Genomic DNA, 7,071 nt, shown 5'->3' with positions numbered 1-7,071 from the left:
GTCAAGTACAACGTCGGCGACCAGGTGTGGATCAAGGCTACTATTTGTCGGCAATGGCTTTTTGAGAAGCTCCAGCTGAGATACTTGGGACCGTACACTATTCTGCGCCGCATCACTGATGTGACTTTTGAAGTTGTTCCCGACAGTCCCTACTGCTCCTTGGCGGCTATGGTGTTGCGCTGCTAAGACGAGGTCGCGGGATCAAATTTCGGTGGTGGCGAATGCAAGAAACGTCCGTGTCCCGTGCATTCGCGGCATGTTAAAGATCTCCTGGTGGTCAAAATTACGCCGGAGTCCCCCACTACGGTGTTCCTCATAATGAAGTTGTGATACTGGCACGTAAAAGCCCAGAATTAAATTCAGTCCTTACTGCTCCAAATACCAGTGGCACCTGAGCGGGGTTTTGCGCGTGCTTCGTATGAAACCATACCTTCCCTACTGACATCAACTTTGCACCTCATCTGCGCTGCCTTCGGAGCTTGGTGCATCGGAAGGATACTTTTTTTAAAGGAAGTGCAAATGCCACATCTTTTGTAATCGCAATGAAAACGACACTCAAGTAGCACCCTGGAATGAAAACAGAGACGACAACGACGTCGCGTTGACTGCTCTAACAAAGTGCTTTTATCGGAGCTGTACACCGACTTTCGCGTCTCCTGCTAAGTCATGACGACATTTTCAATCCCGAAGGTAGTGTAGTAGTAGGTTTTATTTCTAGCATCGAATACAAATTGCCTGTACACATCAAGCATGCTGAAGTCGTTCATATTGTGTAATGGATCTTCCCCACAATGTGTTATGTATGCTAGGAGAGGTTAACCGCTATTTCATGTATAATAGTATTGAGTTCAACTTGTACGTGAAAGCAGAACTGTAACTGTTAAGCCATACCGCCCAATCCATTCGTGTAACGCCTTATAGCCTTCCTCAGGAGACATCGCAAATATATCTTAAACATGTAACCACAAAATACCCTGCGCTGCTTTGCTACGTATTCAATATGGGTATAACAGGACAAAGTTTCATTGAAATGATGACCTAGATATTTAGTGCGCTGCAATTACGTCACGGGAGGCCATGAACAATTCTGGCGGCTGCTGTAATGTAGAAATATCAGATTGTAAAGCAGTAATGCCTCCCTTGTACAAGCTATGGGAACATGGTACATTATTTGCGTTCCTTGATAAATATTCAATTTCTTATAGAGTACTCTAACAAACACGTGTTATATATCCAGCTGTAATGCACGAGCTTCTACGTCATATGTTGTACAAAATACAACAGGTCCAGTATCACCAGCATACAAATAAACAGCATGCTTAAACCATAAAGTGTCATCTTAGCAAAATATATCGCGACTATCTTCAAAGATTGTTCAGATTTTTACATTACGGCCTTCTCTCCACAATCACGCAAGCTAGAACCGCTATGTGTTTTTACACGTATTAGTGACTGCGTGTCTGGACGACTCGCACAATATTGCTTAGGTACGGCAAGTCGTAATAGAACGAGAACTACAGTGTTGCATGCAAACTTTTCAGGAAGGTGTTGTTTTCCAAAGTCTTAAGAATGAAGTGATCGCCATGACCTCTGCGAATTTAGTCGGTCACTCGGTCATCCTACAAGTGGAAGGGCAGAAAGCAGCGCATTGTTAAGTTTTGAATGAACAAGGTTCGCCACTTGTCTTGCCATCGCGACAAATGCTATACCCATATTCACACTGGGAGCATAAAGCAGCACTTATGCAGAATAGATTTACATTTGTTAGACCTTCAGCCTACACCAAAATATCCAAGACCAACGAACATGCACCATTCTGCAGAACGAGGAATACAGGGAGCAACAAAAATGTTCAACAGTGTAATCCATCTGTGCCTTATTGACAAGCGAATAATAAACTCATGGTTCAAGGTCATTTATCTGTAAGAAACTGATCAGTATATTTCGATAGCTCTTGAGAAAGTAGCATTACCATAAATGGTCATTCATTATAGTAGCAGATAAACTGAGAGTTTTGATTGTTAAATTTTTGTGCCATATTTTTAGTATAAATCCCACAACAATATATCTTAACAGTTCCGAAATTCGTTCCAGCAACTGCGTTGTGTGCAAGCATATAACTTATTTACCGCCATTTTTCCTACACCACAGCCCAAGGACGGACAAATCCACCTCCTCCGAATATCCGTCTCTTCTGTGTTAGGGTATGCCAAATGTGCTGCCTTCAGCCTTTCAACCAATCTCGCTTAATAACAGCTTTTTTTGAATAAGTAATCTGATAACCGCTGCGACAAACGATTTCCGTTGGTTAGATTGTCGCATGCAAATCCAGAAACCATAATTTTCCTGTTCAGAAAGTGTAAGAATATTTGTTATGTATATGCGCTTATAGTATGTGCAGTTTGTAGTGTAGATACGAGAAACTCAGGTCTGAAATGTTCTTTTGTGTTTTCTATTTATTGCTTTACAAAAGTTGCTAACAAAATTGCGAAATAAGGCACATCTCACTACCACTCATTGTCCTGCCGAACGCAATGGCCACGCGCTATGGCATGCTGGCTCACGCATCATAACAAAATAGGGTTTAATTTTCGGAACAACGACACATTTTGCTGAAACCGCACGCACAAAAAGAAATTGTCATTACAGAAAGAAAGAAGCTGAATAGTAAGCAAGTATTACACGTTTGTAAAACGGGAAGGCGAAAGCAAGCCCGCTGTGGAAGAAGACGACGACGATCGAACGCGCGAGCAGTAGCACGAGCGCGTCTCGGGGAGCACGTGAAGTGTGCAATCACGCACCTACTAGGCACACCGTTTAGTAAGCCACAACCTTTGAGCAGCTGTGGCTTCAGGGAAGCATTCTCGTCTCGCACCGTGGAAGCACGGGTTGGATTCCCACCCTGACCAAAATTTACCGAATTTTCTTTTCAAGCCACTAATTTACTTTGTTTACAGGAACTTCCCTGAGAAATGTGACGTCAATCCGAGCATTTTAGACGTGTTATGGCCCCTTGCGGCGTTGGCCACATTTTGATGATGATGCTGATGTATAGTGTTTTTTGGCGCAAGGGTCAGGGATGGCCAAAGAGCGCCAAGAAATGGTATGGGGAAGTCAATGCTGCGATGTATGAAAGGTGAAAAATGTAACGAGGCTGTATAGGGGCCTAAAATAGTCACTGTAAGGTGTATAAAATACAAGTGGTAAAAGAATGCTAATGACGAGTGATTAGAGCGATGACCATAAAATATACGCTAGAGAGAAATAATACTAAAAAAATGCGTCGCTTCCATTAGCACTCCCACCTCACTGAGACCCTTGGGCACAAGGGCGTGGGGGACGTGCTCTACAAAAACAGTACGCTCGCAGCAATACCCTCTAGATAGAGGGAGGACTACGAATCTATCTGGCTAATAACATGCAGCACAAGATCATATAAAAACTTAAGCACTGCCTTGGTTTCAAACAGAGGTTCTGGGCCAAGAAAACAGTGTCGGATGTAAGAGGATATTTTGTTTATAAGCTAAAGGAAAGTGTCTTCTACGCTATGTTTCTGCTTCCCGGCACTCCAGCAAGACGTGGAGTACGGTCAGCCTTTCCCCACACCTGCCACAGAGAGGAGGTTCAGCACCAGTTAAAAGGTATGAATGTGTACCATATGTATGTCCTATTCTAAGGCGGCAAAAGAGAACTTCAGTATGTCGTGACTTTGTTAATGATGGCCACTTGCCTAAAAGTGGCTTAATTACACGGGAGTTTATCAGTGTTTGTTCATCCCATAAGTGTTGCCAATAGTTTCTGAGTTTTTTTGCGTAGAAATGGCTTTAAGTCTGTGGCAGGAACGAGTATGGACAAATTGCTAGGTTTTGTTGCTATGGAAGTTGCCATTTTGTCGGCAAGCTCGTTACCCTCTATACACCTGTGCCCAGGCACCCAACATATTACAACTTGTTGATTAGAGGCATACATATTGCAGAGCAGAGAATAGAGGTCGTTTATAACAGGATTTTTCTGTTTTTGTAGTGATTGTAACGTTTTGACGACACTTAGGGAATCTGTGAATATAATGGTCTTTGGGAGCTTTGCTTTCCTAATGTGTTTAGCAGCTGACAGTATGGCATAGGCCTCTGCCGTGAAGATACTATTTTCGCGATGTAGAACGTCAGATTCCGAAAATGATGGGCCAACAGCCGCGTAAGATACGCCGGCTTGTGACTTAGACGCATCTGTGTAAAACTCTGGACAGCTGTGCTTTGACTGAAGCTCTCGAAAGTGCATATGTATGTGCGCATCTGGGGCGTGTTTTGTTACGTCTACAAATGATGTATCGCATTCAACAATTTGCCATTTCCACGGCTGTAACAGCTTTGCGGGCGCCATTAGAGGAGTTGTAAAGACTGAAACACCCATTTCCTCACTGAGGTTCCTTAAACGCAGTGAAAAGGGCTGTCTTATTGCAGGTCGGTTACTAAAGAGGGTGGCGCTAGTCATATCATTTATAGCTGAATAAGATGGGTGCTCATCGTTAGAGTGCACTTCAGATAATACAAGAAACTGGAGTACGACCTCTGCAGATGCAGTGACCACTCATTTGATTCTGCGTAAAGACTTTCTATCGGGCTTGTCCTGAATGCACCGGTTGCCAGGCGGATACCTAGATGCTGAACAGGGTCCAGTATCTTTAGAGCGCTTGGAGTGGCAGACTGATACACTATGGCCCCATAGTCTAAGCGTGTGCGTATAAGTCTTTTGTATAGATTCATGAGGCACCTTCTGTCACTGCCCCATGTTGTGTGCGACAGAATGTTAAGGATGTTCATTGTTTTCTGGCATTTGTTCTTCAGGTGTTTTATGTGTGAAATGAAGTTTAGTTTGTAGTCTAAAATAATGCCTAGAAACTTTTGTTCGGTGTTCACAGGCAATCGCAGTCCAAGCAGCTCTATGTCAGGATCCGGGAGTAGGCCTCTCTTTCTTGAGAATAGAACGCAGGAACTTTTCAGTGGATTTAACCTAAACCCATTCTCGAACGCCCACGTTGACACTTTATTGAGGCCAAGTTGAATCTGTCGCTCACAGACTGCGAGATTACAGGACCTGAATCCTATTTGCACGTCATCAACGTAAGTAGAATAAAATATATTTCGTGGCATGTATGCACGCAAAGAATTCATTTTTACTATAAACAGAGTGCAACTAAGTACACCACCTTGTGGTACACCAGTTTCCTGAATAAATGGCCTGGACAGGGCATCGCCAACTCTTACAAGGAATGTACGATTGGATAGGTAACTTTCAATTATATTAAGCATATTACCACGGATGCCCATTTCTGAGAGATCTTTCAAAATACCGTAGCGCCAGGTTGTGTCATATGCTTTTTCGATGTCAAGAAACACGGCCAGAAAGAATTGTTTGTGGACGAAAGCGTCACGAATGCATGCTTCAATGCGGACGAGATGGTCGGTTGTGGAACGACCTTCTCTAAACCCACATTGATATGGGTCAAGTAATTTGTTTGCTTCAAGGAGATGTAAAAGCCGACGATTAATCATCTTTTCAAATAACTTGCAGATACAACTTGTTAATGCTATGGGCCGGTAACTTGCGACTGAGGACGGATCTTTTCCTTGTTTCAAGATAGGTACCACAATAGCTTCTTTCCATGAATCTGGAATGTACCCTGCTGCCCAGATGGTGTTGAAAAGGGACAGTAGTGCTACTTGCGTGTCAGGATGAAGATGTTTAATCATTGTGTACATGACTCTATCAGGTCCAGGGCAGATTTCATACATGTGTTCAAGGCAGCTTTGAGTTAGGCAGTTCTAAATGGTAGGTTATAAGGTTCATTGGGGCTACATTTACGGTTGAACGCCTTATTTTCCGCTACCTGCTTTATGTTTGAGAAATGCCTCTGAATAATTGGCCGAACTGGATACACGCTGAAAATGTTCCCCAAGTGCGTTAGTTAGCCTGATCTTGAAGGCTGTCGCCTTGATTGTCCACCAACGGCAATAGGTAAGGTTGCCGACTTGATAATTTGTGTAGTCTGTTCCACACTTTTGCTGCCTGCGTGTAGGAGTTTATACTCGAGATGAATCTTTCCCAGCTCTCTTTTTTAGCTTTACGTCGCGTTCTGCTGCCTTGCGACTTCACGTGTTTGAAATTTAGGAGATTTTCTGCGGCTGGGGACTTTCGCAGCAAGCCCCAAGCCTTATTTTGCTTCTTACGGGCAGTCCTACAATCTTCATTCCACCAGGGAACACGTCTCTTTTTTGGAGCCCCGTTTGTTTGTGGTATGCACTCGAATGCTGTGTCAGTTATAAAAGCGGTAAAAAAGGTGACAGTATCGTTGATATTAAAATCGTTAAGAGCATTTCGAGGCATCTGAGTCATTTGGTGAAATTTTGCCCAATCAGCGGATTCTAGTTTCCATCGAGGGGTCCGTGTAAAGAGATCATGTTGTTCTGATGTTTTAAGACAAATAGGAAAATGATCACTGCCATATAGGTTTTTAATTACGTCCCATTCCAGGCAGGGCAGAGGTGTGGCAGAGCAGATAGCTAGGTCTATCGCAGAGTAACTGTTGTGTGTCATACTGTAAAATGTCGGCTCTTTCTTATTCAGTAGGCATACACCGGAGTTCAAGAGAAACTGTTCTATCATGCGGCCCCTCGCATCACACCGCGGGTCACCCCAGAGCGTTGAAATCACCGACTAGGATAAATGGCTCCGGAAGCTGGTTTATGAGAGATTGGAACTCTAAGCTGTTGAGTTTATAGTCAGGAGGGATATACATGGAGCAGATTGTTACAAGCTTATTAAGTACAATCGCACGAATGGCAACAGCTTCGAGAGGGGTTTGAAGCATCAGCTGCTGGTTAGCAATAGAGTTTACAGTGATGATTGCGACACCACCTGCCGAGGCAAGGGCATTATCGCGATCTTTACGAAATGTGACATACGAATTTAGGCAGTTTGTGTTGATTGATTTTAGGTGTGTCTCTTGGATACAGAGTACTTTGGGGTTATATTTTTCTAGCAGTTCCTTAATGTCATCAAGGTTACGCAGTA

The sequence above is a fragment of the Dermacentor silvarum genome, chromosome 4, assembly GCF_013339745.2.
Source record: "Dermacentor silvarum isolate Dsil-2018 chromosome 4, BIME_Dsil_1.4, whole genome shotgun sequence".
NCBI lineage: Eukaryota > Metazoa > Arthropoda > Arachnida > Ixodida > Ixodidae > Dermacentor > Dermacentor silvarum.
The sequence above is the reverse complement of the archived record's forward strand: the minus strand, read 5'-3'. Positions refer to the sequence as shown.